General features: G+C 45.6%; 1 protein-coding gene across 2 annotated transcripts in view; it reads right to left on the bottom strand.

Annotated features, from left to right (window-relative positions):
- Positions 1 to 13050, bottom strand: part of SERTAD2 (SERTA domain containing 2) — a 78716-nt gene extending 65666 nt beyond the window's left edge. The window contains exon 1 of one of the 2 annotated variants that reach the window (XM_059468628.1): positions 12823 to 13050. The gene's annotated coding sequence lies outside the window, so the exon portion shown is untranslated. The remainder of the gene's footprint in view (positions 1 to 12822) is intronic. The other variant, XM_059468632.1, reaches the window with a different exon arrangement.
- Positions 13051 to 13838: the final 788 nt, after the last annotated feature.

A 13838-nucleotide genomic window follows, 5' to 3' on the forward strand; every position in this document is an offset into this window, starting at 1 on the left:
AGTGATTCTGCTTGCTAAAAGCAATAAGTTAAAGTAAGCACCACAAAGGGAAAAGTGACATGAATCTCGCACATCATTCCTCTTAAAATTTTTTATTTAAAATATTTTATAAATTGCAGGGTGGGACCACATTCTGCAGACAAGGAAATTGGAGCATAGTGGCTTTGCTGCAAAACTCAGTGAAAGAGGGAGTGCCTGATATCCCTGTACACACCAAGGGCTGGCCATCCTCACTGTATTCCATATTATCAGCAATCCCAGAGAGCAGCTGCTTCTGTGTGCACATTAGAAACCCAAATGAGAACATAAATGAGCCAAAGTGCCTCGTACACTTTAAACCTACAGCATGACATAACTGCAAGTCATTGCCATTAAAAGTTTAAGGGGAAAAAAGTCCCCACCTGCCAAATTCAGCTCCATGGTCTACTGTTGAGTTTTAATGACAACTGCTGCATCTTGGAAAGGTGCTCAATAATAAGGGTGTACATTTTCCCTCCAGGACCAAAAATCAGGTACCATCACTTATCTACACAAAAGGCATACATAGGAAAATATCCCAAAGCCATGTGTCTCATGCAGCAATCAAAATCTTGGACACCCTCTGCACACATAAATTTGCTCTCATTACAATATATTTCAGTTGGTCAGCATGCTAAAAATCTCCACTCAAGATTCCTGGCTTTTCCAATTAAGCTTATAGACAAAAAGTCTCCTTTTTTTTTTTTTCTTTTCCTTTTAATGGCATTTCCATTTATTGCAAAGCTATGATGAGTTCTTATCTCATTGTGGTGCCCTGTGGTAACTCATTATTCACTGAACTTCACTTTTGATGCATGATGAACAGCAACATATACTTCAATAGTTCTATTTAAACTGGCCCCATAGTTGAAACAAATCATTCCAAGAACAGCACTGCATTACACTCAGAAGGGCTCAAAAGTTTAGGATATGATATTCTACAGTACTCATAGAGCTCAGTATCTTCAAGTAGAAGTGACTCAAGCTGATGGATCTCTCATTAAGTCAAAGTTCTTCCAAATGAGAAGAGGATGACAGTCAGAGATTACCAGGGCCATCACAAGGAGTATGAGAGATCACACTCCTTGTGGCCACAGCCACAAAGCCTGATAGGGCTCAGTCCCCCACAGCCCAGCACGCTCGGAAGGCTGCAAAGCAACCTCAGCATCCCTGTCCCAGAGCCCAAAATTCCCCCTCATTCATCACCAGGTCTGTCTGGTGCTGATGGGTAACAGAGCATTGACTGCTCCTTCCAGGCCACAGCTGCAACACAAGCTTTCAGATTTTGTGTAAGATGGAAAAACAAGAGAATGCACAACAACAAAACTCCCCAGAGGCAGAAAACAACACATGTACTAACACAGCTCCAGGCCTCTCCCCCACCCCTACAGTTACTCTCCAGAGGGTAAAGTGAGATGTCAGGACATTTCCAGTAATCAGCAGCGCTGCTTGGATCAGGTTCTTTGCTCTGCCTAACATTGAAGGGATTGCCTTGAGAATTCAAAATGGCTTAAGGTGCAAAGTCTAGTTTGGGATGTTTAGAAATACTTTGGAAAGTGAAATAGGTTCACTGGCCTGGCCTATTCCTAGCAGCTTCCTACATCAGATGCTGCTGGCACACTGGTATTTCAGGGGAGGAGGAGCCAGATTCACATGTCCTAAATTGCACCTAAGTCACTGTATCTTTTATTTCCTTCCATCTGATCCCTGGTCTTCCAGCACAGAGCCCTAGACACAATTTGGATCATGGGAACCTGGTCTTCAGCCTCTCAAAAAGTGGAAATACCCACAGCTGACCTGGGCTAGAAAATACCAAACACTACAGGACAAATGACACCTGCTGAGTGCACTCACACACACATGGCAGAGCAATTCTTTTGCCTCAGGGGTCCCCAGATTGTAAACTCTGACCCATGACACACAGAAAAGCAAAACTGCATGTATACACATGGAGCATGTCCCAGCTGGACACTGCAGGTGAAGTGTGCAATGTGAACATCCTCCACCTGCTGACCGTGCTCTGCAGGATCCAGAAGCCAGTTTTCAAAACAAGAGACTGAATGTAACACCTCTCATCCTGATACCAATGGACTCCATACTGAATCAAGCTACTGAAATGTTTCTGAAAGTATAGGGAGTGTTACTTCCTTTCCAAAGCTGTAATGTATCAGGAAAGATCATAATCAGATCATATCTCAGGCACAGGTAAGAGAGATGGCAGAGTTAACGTATCCAATCCTTTTCACATGCAAGCACACACCCTGAAATAAGCCAAAAATGCTAATTGTGTTTATTACACTATACTATAAACAGCAATTATGAAGCCAAAGAAAGTAACAAAGCATCTCTGCCTGAAGGGTCTCCTCCAGGCTACCATGTACCTGAAAAAAGATAACCACAGAAGCTTGAGATTTAGTCAAAGAAAAGTTCTCCCAGATACAAAGTCCAACAGTGTGCCCTAATATGCAAGAGTATTTCACTCTCCAGGGCAGAATGGCTTTCTAAAACATTTTACATCCCAGATCCAGAGCAGCCCCCTAAAAGCACTTTGGGAGGCAGCAGACAGGGATACACAGTGCTCACTTCAGTGGCACAGGAGGGTTTCACAGTCCCTGCTTGCAGCCACAACAGCTCCAAAGGAAAGGGGCATGGCTGTTCTCACCTCAGAACAGGAGCCTGCTGCAGAAAGCCTACAGACCCACCAGCCATCTCCCTCTACCCCAAACCCAAAGTATACCAAGGAAGAGGACAGTACTTTGAACTCCTGAGGTCAGCACGCCACTGTGCAGAGTCAGCTCCTAAGAGATGCCAAGAACAGGGCTGCATGTTGAACCCACCCTTTGCAAAAAGCAGAAAGGAAGTTTCTCCATCCATACACTAAGGCAAGAACCTGTCCTTCAAAAAGCTGAAGTGCTTCATACACAAGGCACTAAGCAGCCTGCATTCTCCATGCAGCACAGCAGGACTTGGTGCTCTCCAGTAAGACAGGCTGGTGATTTCCTCCCTGCCATTCCCACTGTGATCCAAGTCAGCTGAGGTCCTCCAGGAGCAGTGCTCTAAACCTCCAGCCTATCCTGCATGAGGTGGAGAAATCCTCTCAGCTCCTGCAGCAAAAATGAGCCTGCCTTGCTGAACAGACACTGGTGAAAAAGCAGAGCAGGAATGGGGGGCAGAGAGCCTTTTCCTGTCTGCAGAGGCACTCCTCAGGCAGGAAAGGCCACCAGTCCCAGCTCTGAGAACAACTGGTCCAAAACACAAGCTCATTACTGCACCAAAGACCCTGGATGAATGAATCTTGGATGCTCCTACCTCATCTCCAACCCCCCTTCAAAAGAAGGAAGCAGCAAGGACATGTCCAGTCCCACAGACATGCATTTGTTGACTTTCAAGAATGTCCCAAGGAGCTTCAGCAGAGGAACACCCAGTTTCTACATGTGAACTACATACAGAGCTGGCCACTGCTTGCAAGACAAAGACATTTCCAGTCGTGGTCAGCAGAAGAGAAAGGTAAGAATAGAGTTGTTAAAACAGGGCACTGAGATTTAGAGGCCCTTCTTTCTACTGCCTGTTCTGACACCACATTAAACACTCCTCTACCCCAAAAAAAGCACAGTAAAACCCTTTCTTGACATCACAGGAACACTTAAGACTAAATTACTTGATTCAGGGCCTTGGCCTTCTTGCAAATCAAGTGAAAGACAAAATACATAAAATACATACAAGATAGCTTACAAGAACAACAGATGACATTTTAAAAAATCAGACCTTTTTCCTTGTGCACTCAATACTACTATATTTTTCCTTGTTCTGTGCAAAGTATACAAGGTAAGAAGCAAAACAAAGTCTTCTCCCACACTTGATGTTACACTGGCAGTGCCAGATGCCTTGCTGCCCATCTTCCCACACCGGGGGACGTTCCATGAGTACCCCACTGTTCCTTTTCACTCCACATCATGCTTAAATCAAGGAAAACAGTTTATCAGTGCTATTTCCTCTTCCCAGTTTTGGGGCTGCTGAGGAGGTGCCACAAACAAAAGCCAACAACATGCAACTTTTCCGTTTGCATGTCCCAAGGACTGGCTCTGCACACTGGTGCCTGAAGAACAGGCACATTGCAAATCATTATGTTTCCAGTGGCAAGATGGATGGGAAAAGTGCCAGCCACTTGCTATAACCCTTTTGTCATGCCAATTGCTGGCTGCTATGAGGATGTACTTTAGATACCTCCTTAGAAAAGAGCTCTGCATCTCATCCTTCCAGATGGAGGAGGAATGATTCATACACACATAAGCATGCTAGAATGATGGCTGAAGAGAAAACATTTTCTTTATGTTTTCTGTTTTGCATTACAGGCATGCTCAGGGCCTTAATCACAGCAAAAAAAATGAACTGAAGATGATGACACTTTGTGCCCCAAAGAATGCTTGTGCAAAACCCCAATGCCACTTCTCCCTGGCCACGTCAAGCCTCATATTGCATGCACACACCTTTGTGCCTCAGTCCCCTGCTCTCCCATCTTCACAGCATTTCTCTGCACAGAACATGACAGAAGAACTCCACTTATAAAGCCACCACACCACACAATCACAAATACAGGGGAAAGGATCCAAGAGAGAGATCAGGAGTTGGGAGCTGTAAACTGACCACAGACTGACTAGCAATGCAGAAGAAAACCAAAAGGATCTCCCTTTTTTCCAGACACACCAAGTGCCTGTTTCTTTCCTGGAGGCCACTGCAGGCATCCTCCTCCCCATCTTACCTGCACAGCACCTCTGCCACACACCTGCACTGCTCTCAAGGGCCCTGCATCCTGTGAATCCCGTTCTGCTGCTCAGCACTCAATTCCCACCCATTTACTTTCCTCTGGCCTCTCTGATTTGTGAAGTCCTTGGAGCAGAAATTATCTTTAAGCACCTGGAAAGTACCTGAAATATCCCAAGTCCTACTGCAAATAAATAAATAAACAAACAGCAGTGCACAGTATGTATATTAAGCCAACCTTATAACAGTCATTTCTGACATCAAAAATTAGGACTGTAGCTTCTTCCTACAGACAGTGGCAGTAAATCCACACTTTGGGGTACATCTATGGACCAGGAAAACCTTCAGATTTGCTTTCTCTGCTACTCACCTCCCTCTTTCCCCCATCATATTATCCATTTCTGGAATCCATGCATCACTTTTTATTATAAATTATTCTAATCAGGGTTTGTGGCATGGCAGAAATCCAGCATAACCTTCAGAAATATACATACACACTGGCTATATAGCTTCTTTATTTCATAGGAGCCTTTCAAAGGGCCTGGTACAGAGTCTGGGAGGATTTGGCATCCTTTTTCAGCAGCATCCCTGTGGTGGTGACCCTTTCCTAAAGGGTGCTAGATGCATTCACCAACACTATTTCCTCTCTTTGTAAAAATCCCTCATTAAAGCCAGGAAAAAGTGTTCAAGCAGGAATTTTTCCTCTGCTGTTTTTCAGGTTGAAGTAGTGTGACTTAGGGGTGGCAAAGGGGCCAGAGAGAATATCTGGGGTCCATTGCAGACCTTCTTTCCCACTCCATCCTCTTCTGAATGGGAAGATGTAAGATAGGCTGGGTAATTGCTCCAGCTCCTCCAGAACCAGGGTTCAAGTGAGAAAGAAAGTCAAAGGAAAAATAAAAAATAAAACAAAGACCACACAAAAGCCCCAGTGATTATAAGGACTCTTAACTTTCCTTGGGCAAGGAGCACAGGCTACTTTAGTGCTCTTGAAAAAATCCCTACACTTTGTTCCCTCACACTGCAATAGTTCCAGAAGGAATCTGGATCTGTGGCTTTCCCATAAAACTAATAAAGAGGTTCTGAACCCCACACTGGGGAAGGGCAATAAAAAAGCCCCACAACAACAAGCAATTTAAACACAGAGCACTACCATCTTGTTAAATAATATGTTAAGAAGTCATCTGCAAGTCTGTCTTGGCCAATGAGGGACATCAATCAGGAAGATACAGTAATACTCTCTAGCATGCAATTAGTCTCTGCTGTAAGCACTTTAACTCTGGATTTCTTGGATTATATTGTTGTTTGCAACAACTATTACTGTTGCTTTGTAGGAGTGATATGATAGCTGTCCAAGCACCACAATCAAATTATGCTACTAGGACATTTGGGCAAGGGATTATCACAGCAAAGGAAATGGATTATCACAGCTTTTATTCTGAACACAAGGATAAGAACAAGATGAGATATAATTTTGAACATGGCAGGAGGGACAGAAGAAAACTGCATCTGAGATTTATTTTTTTACCTCCTCCCTCTTTTGGATTTTTCAAGATAGGCATGCTACAAAAATCTGCCAATATGAAAAGAGAGGAGCTGTCTTTTCTAGAATTTGTGTTGAAATATCTGAAAACAGAATAAATTAAAATATTCTGAATCAAAGGACAGTTAAAACAACCTCCTGGATTGGATGAATGCCAGTTCCTGGGCATTTTCCCACTGCATATCTGTCACTACTTCCTTCACTTGACATCAGGCAACAGCCATCACCTCCACCAGGCCTAAAGACCTCAGCTCTGTTCTGGAAGTTTCCTATCAGATTTGTTCCCTCTCACAGGAAGGGGGATGGCTCACCTTCTTTCCGTTGAGTAGGTTCACCAAAGAAGTGACATGTTCCTTTAAAAAGTTTTAATTGATAAAAGGTTCTCTGAAAAAGGCTGCATCTTTGCCTTTATTCATTGTATCATTTTATACCTTAGTTCTCACACTGCATCTCAAAACAAGTGTTAGCTTTTTAACTTTACAAATCTTGTTTGATTTTTTAACAGTATTTTGGTATCTTCAACACACGTACATACACTTTTGGTGCAGGGTACTCAAAGAGACCCTGATTCTGATCTCAATTTCTTTGGCAGCAGCCAAACATTCCAGACAGGATGAGGGAAAACACACTAGCCTCAACACTCCTGTGATGCCGTTTGAGAGGCCATTAGTAGCTATTACATATTACAGAGGAGGAAAGACAAAACTAGAAAAGACAGCCAAATAAAGAGAAGCAAAAAAACAAACTAAAAAAAAAAGTGAGCTCTGCAAAGGACAGAAGAAGGAAAAAACCTGCTTTGCTACAGCACAGGGCACGTGCCTGGAAGCAGATGACACCTGGGTACAATTTCTGGCTGTGGCCCTGGCTCCTCCCAGATGACTGCACTCAAGTCACACCTCCAACAGGCTCTCTCTTCACAGCACAGCAGTGGGGAACCTTTGCCTTGCTGAGGACAGAGCACACCAAATACTATTGGCATGACACACCTCAGCATGGACCTTGTGATTCTGTAGGCAAGCAGCAACATTGGTGGTTGATTAAAGCTAGAAGGAACAATAACAAATTGAAAAAAAAAATAACCAGAAAGAAGTGGAAGGAATCAAAGCAACAATGGAATTAAATTCAAAAAAAGATAAAAGAGAAAAAGGCATCCACAGGAATATCTGACTTCATTTGACAGGTGGAAATCAGGGTGCATTTCTTTTTTCTAATAATAACATTGAAATTAGGTAATCCAACATGCAGTATTTTATTTTGCTCCACAGAAAATACATGAATATAGATTTGTACATTTTTAAGAAAAGTACTCCAAGGTCTCAATGCAGTTGTTTTCAGAACTAATGCTTTAACCATATTAGCAAGGCTATGACCTAAGACCACAGAGTAACTACAATTCCTTCTCTACCTAGAACCTGCTTTTTCAGAGTCACAATCACTACAGTAATTTTGCAGTTGTGAGAGACTTTATCCTCATTATTTCTTGGGATTCCTCCCCATTTCAAATGGTAGGAGCTAAAGAGGTTTTGTTCTGGTTCAGCTAAGATCTCTTTATATTTTTTCCCAATCTCCTCCCCCCCGCATTTCTGTGCTTTTTAACTGTCCTTAACTGGACACACGTGGGCAGTGCCAGCTATGAAGTACTGTGGATCACTACAGCTATGGGTAAATATTTTAGAGAATCGGGAATTTAATTGCAGATCACGTTACTCCAACATCTCTGCCCTTCCTGTCACTTCACCTGCTTGTAATCATTAGAAAGCAGAGTGTCATTTCTAAGCTGTAGTTGAGCACTAAAAGCACCATGCTGGCCTTCCCTAGATCTACTTAATTAGAGATTAGCAGAAACAAAGCATAGGGAGACTATAAACATAATTTTGCCAGTTTATCAGCAAACAGGTTTGGGTTACCAAAGAGATAAGAGTAAGGCTGCTATTTTATCTGTGCTGCTGGACCCCTGAGTTTACCTTTGCTGGGACCACGCCTCCATCAGAATTCCCTCTGAAACGTCACCATGAACCACAGTATTACTTTTGCAGGTTGCTGATCTTTAGTGTTGCCTGCATCGTACACCCAGCATTTTGGACTGCTTCTCTTCATACAGGAATGTGCTCCACAAGCCTTGTGATATCTGAACTCTGTCACACAGGCTCTCACATGTCACAGAACAGATGCTCGCCACAGCATCCCTGAAGAAGCCGCACAGTTGGACCTTCTTAGCTCCAGAAAGTCCAGCAAACTCACCACAAAGGCAGAGGGGTCCCCCAAACTGCACCTCAACATGAACAAACCATTTCATCAGGAGTCATAGCATACAGCTACATTAAAACAGAAAAACGTGATGGTGAACTTAAGTTTCATTTCAATCAGGAAGAAGAGAAGAAAAAGCGAAGCCCTTGGATTAGAAGACAGCCGTTCCCATTTACAGCTCCTCCCAATTAAAATGTTTTATACAGATCATCAGAACTAATGCACTGTACATGTTCCACAGTGTGCAACATAAGGCTGTTGGTCTGTCATGTCTCTGTAAGAGCTCAGTGTGATGAATGATCTGGGTACTTGTCTCTCTGGTATAAAAGCAGGAGAAGCTTTCAGACAAAGAAATAAAGGCCAATGCACATCATACATCTTACAGTGCTTAATATCATTCCTCCTGACACACACCTCTGAAAACAGTTAAGGTCACTCTCTCTTTTATTTTGAATGTGGATTTCAGCATCAGTATCCTCCAAATCCTTGGGAGAACTTAATTTAAAGCAGAAACAGGAATATCAGGCACATAGAGCATTTGGGCTACAACAGACAATGCCACACAAGAATGTCACAAGAAAAATAAGTGACCTTCCCTTTTGCCTCTCCTGACAAACAGACACACGTGAAGCCACTTGCAGGCCAGGATGTTAGTGTGATTTCCGGAAAACAATCTAATAAATAAAGATTTAAAAGAGTTTAAAAAAAGCAAAACAAAACAAGCCTGACTACTGATTGTCAGAGCTGAAAAACCTGCCTTTCCATACCAACTAATGCTTTGGCAAGCCTACATGAAAGGCAGACAAACAAATAGCATATTTTCCTTTTAACATGGAATCTGCAATAAGGAAAAGAAATCAGCATTTTATTGATTTCCATAATGCCATCTCTACAACTTAACAAACTCACTCAGCTGCTAATGCTAATTCACTGATGCTATGGAGCCTTCCCATATAATTATACACCCTCCACTTCGCTGAGCCCCAGGGCACTGTTTCTAACTTTCCAGAGGACCACTGCACCAAAAGTAGAAACAAAAAAAAAATCTCTTTTATTACCCAAAGCAAACTGCAAACCAAATTTTGCTTATTTAAATGACAAGTTAGAGAGACTTGATTTTTAAGACAGGGAATAATCTGCCAGTCTGCATATATTTGCAGATGTGATATCATGACAACCAATTCCCATTTAAACTCTCCCCGCCTCTATTATTTTTCTTCCTAAGAGTACACAAGAATACAATATGCAAATATTGGAATAATTTTGACTTCCAGGGAGAAATTCTAAAATCCTTCTCAGCTCAGAAGGGTTTCAAGAGGGTGATTCGGAATCAGACATGGAGACTTTTGTCACTACAATCAACATTGTGAAAAAAATTATAAAATGCTACCGTTGCTACAGGGATGTATATTTCAAAGATATCTTTATTAAGCTTTTATTTTAAAAAGACAACCCTGGAATACCTCCTAAACCAAATTCTCTGAGTCTAAAATCAAAAACGTCCTAAATAATTAATGAATTAAACTCTGCCATTTTTCTACATTTCCCAAAAAAAATTCAAGCAGCCAGCTTCAGTATATTTTAGTGAGAGTTTAATTCAATTAGGGACAGCAGAATATGGCCCAATTCATCCTAGTACTGTCTATCTGGAAAAAATGTCATGGAACTCTGCAGTGTAAACACCCTCCCCGAATGACTGTACCCAGAGTCCCCTTTCCTGCTCCCCCTGTTTGCCCTGCCTTGATAGTTCAGATCCAGCCATACTCGGTTCACCACGTCCATCAAGATTCAGTGTGCCATTTGAGCTAATATAACTTGATTTTGCTATGGTTTCCCATGCATATATTAACTTGGAGTCAGTTAATCTATTTCCTCCGAGAATGGTGAAATGCGTGGATTTTTGTTCAACAAACAAACAAGTTGACAGTATCAATACAGAGTTGGAGAGCCTCTAAAAACAATCTAGTTTGCATAATTAATGTTAATTACAATAACATCTCAATCAGTGACACAAAGGCTTAGCAATGAACAGAGTCATAGGAGGAAGTGGAAACATGAAACAAACACGCAGGGATCTCGTCTTGTTCTGAAAGAGTATTAAACAAACTTTCAAGAGATTTATAAATAAGTACAGAAAGGCAGAAGACAATTCTGCTTTGTTGGACATTTTCTTTACAGGCTGCTTAGCACAGAGCTTTCTTCTGAGACTGTAGTAAGACAGTAGATCTGAGCTCTGGACACACCAGATAATATTATCTTTCTACAACATCACATCCAAGTCATAATCAACCGCTTTAAAGAAAACCAGCCGAGGGCCTGATCCTTGTGCCAGCGATTCCAACAGCAAACACTTTAACAATGCAATGTCAATGTTTGGGGGGTGGGGGCGGTTCTAGAGACAGAGGGGAATTAGGAAACAACTCCAGCTTGAACACCGAATACAGGTGTGGAATCCCACAGGCGCAGGGGAATTTCAGGACAAGATAATTAATTTTTCACCAATCTTTTTCCTACTTGCTGTAGAAACAAGGGAAAGCCAAGCACACAGAAAACTTACCTGCCCGTTTCACTTGGCAGCACAGAAGTCTCAAACAGGGGGGTTTTGCTACGGTCACTTAACAAAGCAGATTTACATTTAATCCTCAGAAGTTTTCTTCGTGGCCCAAGGAAAAAATAGTTATCCAGCACGCTGTCATTTCAAGGCAAGGGAATAAAATAGTGATGAGGAAAACAAGCGCCACTCCAGCTCACCCAGACTGGCAGGGCAGTACACAAGGAGTCACAGAGGCATCGCAGGGAGCACTTGCGCAGTGAAGTGCCACTCACAGTGAGTAAGGGTGCTGTAATTGGGACTGATGAGGGGAGGAATCACGATTTGGCACGTCATTACTACAGGGGCCTTCCTCAAAACGTGAGTTTCTGGATTGCTCCTCACATTAATGCAAATCTGCTCTGGTAATGAAGTTACACTGGTGCCAAGCCAGCTCCAGAGGAGAAACAAGCCCACTTCATACTGATTCAACAGACTGCAGTTGAAGGACCCCTCCCCATAAAGGCAAAATTTCGGAAATTTTCAGGTTATGTTAGGCAAGTTACCCCTCGGGAAAAGGACTGATGCTCTGTTTCATGTTAATCTCACAGCTGATTCATTTTTGTTTCCCTCCCTCTATTTATAGATAAAAGCAAGACAAAATTTAGTAAAGATTTCATTTTCTCTAGAAATTTACTGACCTTCTGCATACACTTGAGTACTCACTGAGTAAAGCCATTCTTTACTAGGACTTATTTACAAGAGTGCTTGCCTTTAGAAAGGGAAACTTCATGTGGAGGATTCCCAGAATGATGCTGGCCTTTCCTCTTAACAAAAAATCAGTAGATTTATTTTTCAGATGCCTGAGATACATGATTTTGGAGCTCTGTGAGGTTTGGTAAACCTTCAATTCAGCAATTAATTTCCATATGATATAAATTACAAAGATCGAGCAATTAATATTAATAAATAAACCTGGCAGAGTACTGAGGCTTTGGATGCCCTGTGCATGGAAGCACTGCTGTATTTGCTGGGGTTTTCCATACCTCTGCTTTATTTTAGCTGCTCTGTACGTACAGCACACGACAACATACACTACATTCATGTTCTAAAAATACATTGAGGGGAAAAAAAAAAAAAAAAGAAAAGGAAAATCAATGGCAGTGAAACAGAGACATAATCAGTTCCCATCAAGCGCTCCCAACACCAAGCCAAAACACCAAAACTCCCCGTTGCGGAGCACGGCTTCCCCCTTCCAAACACGCATGTTCCTGCCACGGCAAGCGAAGCCCAGCTAATAGCGAAACACCCAGCACTGACAGGCTGGGGAGAGGATGGAGCACCTGGAAATACAAAAGGAGCCTTTCCCCGCTTTTCCAGCACGGACAGTGGCCAGAGCCCGGCATGGAGGGGCTGTTCCACCCGGGCGCCTTTCGGGATACCCGCACGTCAACCCTCACCACAGCCTCAACCAGGGCGGGGGAGATAACCAAAATAAAATCAAAATTACACTCGCCGGCAGCACGACACGCACTAGAAGTTGGCAACGATGCCGGGGGGTTATACCAATGGCTTTTCCCCTTCTTTAGCAGTCCGAGCGGGCAGCGCCAGGCTGCGCCGGGAGGGGAATGCCCCAACTTTGGAACAGTTGTCGGGGCCGCCCCGGCCCGCGCCCCCGCACCCCCAGCCCCTCAGCGAGCCCGGGAGGGCCGTGCCCGGCACTCACCCGCTCCGGGGGCTCCGCGGCGAGGACCGGCGAGGGAGGCGCCCGGGGGAGCGGGGGCTCGGCGGAGAGAGGGGCCGCGGGGGAGGCGAGGAGGCGGCGGGGGGGACACGCGGGGGAGGATTTAAACCGCGGGGAGGTCAACGTGAAACCAGCGGCGAGGGCGGCTCTGCCCGGCTCTATCCCATGCCGCCGCGGCGGCCCCGGGCGGCGGCCGAGCTGAGGAGGGTGAGCTGGGTCGGCAGGCGGTGGGGAGGATGTGACACGGTGACAAGTGCGGCCCGCCAGCCCTGTGCCGGGGGAGGGGGGCCGGGGCAGCCCAGGCAGCGCCGCCCGCCCGCACACGGCATCGACGGCGCTGCCGTGACTCACACACGGGAGTTGGTCACAGGGCGGCACCGCGCGGGCGGAGGGAGCGCCCCGCCCCCCGCACGCCCGACAGCCAACGGCGCGCCGCGGCCAGGTGGATTGGCAGGAGGAGCGACCAATGGGAGCGCGGGCCGGCCGCCGGCGGCGGAGCGGCCCCTCCGGCCCTGCGAGTCTTCTGAGGACACTCCGCCGCCAAGTGCTGGGGAGGGCCGGGGGGAGCCCCGCGGGGCGGGACCCGCGCGCCGGCCCGGCAGACGGCCAATCGGAAGCGAGAGCCGGGTTGATTGACGGGGCGGGCGGCCAATGGAGAGCGCGCGGGGGCGCGGCGGGGAGATGGTCACGCAGGGAGCGGGGGCGGCGGCCGCGGGCGGCGGAACCACGGCGGGGCCAGGCGGGGCTGGCGCCTCCGAGACCCCGGGGAGGGGAAGGGCTCGGCCCGGAGCCGCCTGCCGAGCGGGAGGCGGCGGGGGCGGATCGGGGCTGGCCCCGGCGCCGCCAAGGTCGTTTCCCGCGGGAGGAAGGAGAGCGGGGCCGGGGCCTGGTCCGGGGGAAGCCGGGGAGGCCCCGCCGGCGGCGGTGAAAAGCCTGGGAAGGGGCTGGGGGCTTCCCTCGGGACACCGCGTCTGGAAGTGGGGAGCTGCGGGTTGCTG

The sequence above is a fragment of the Ammospiza nelsoni genome, chromosome 3 (assembly GCF_027579445.1).
Source record: "Ammospiza nelsoni isolate bAmmNel1 chromosome 3, bAmmNel1.pri, whole genome shotgun sequence".
Taxonomy (NCBI): domain Eukaryota; kingdom Metazoa; phylum Chordata; class Aves; order Passeriformes; family Passerellidae; genus Ammospiza; species Ammospiza nelsoni.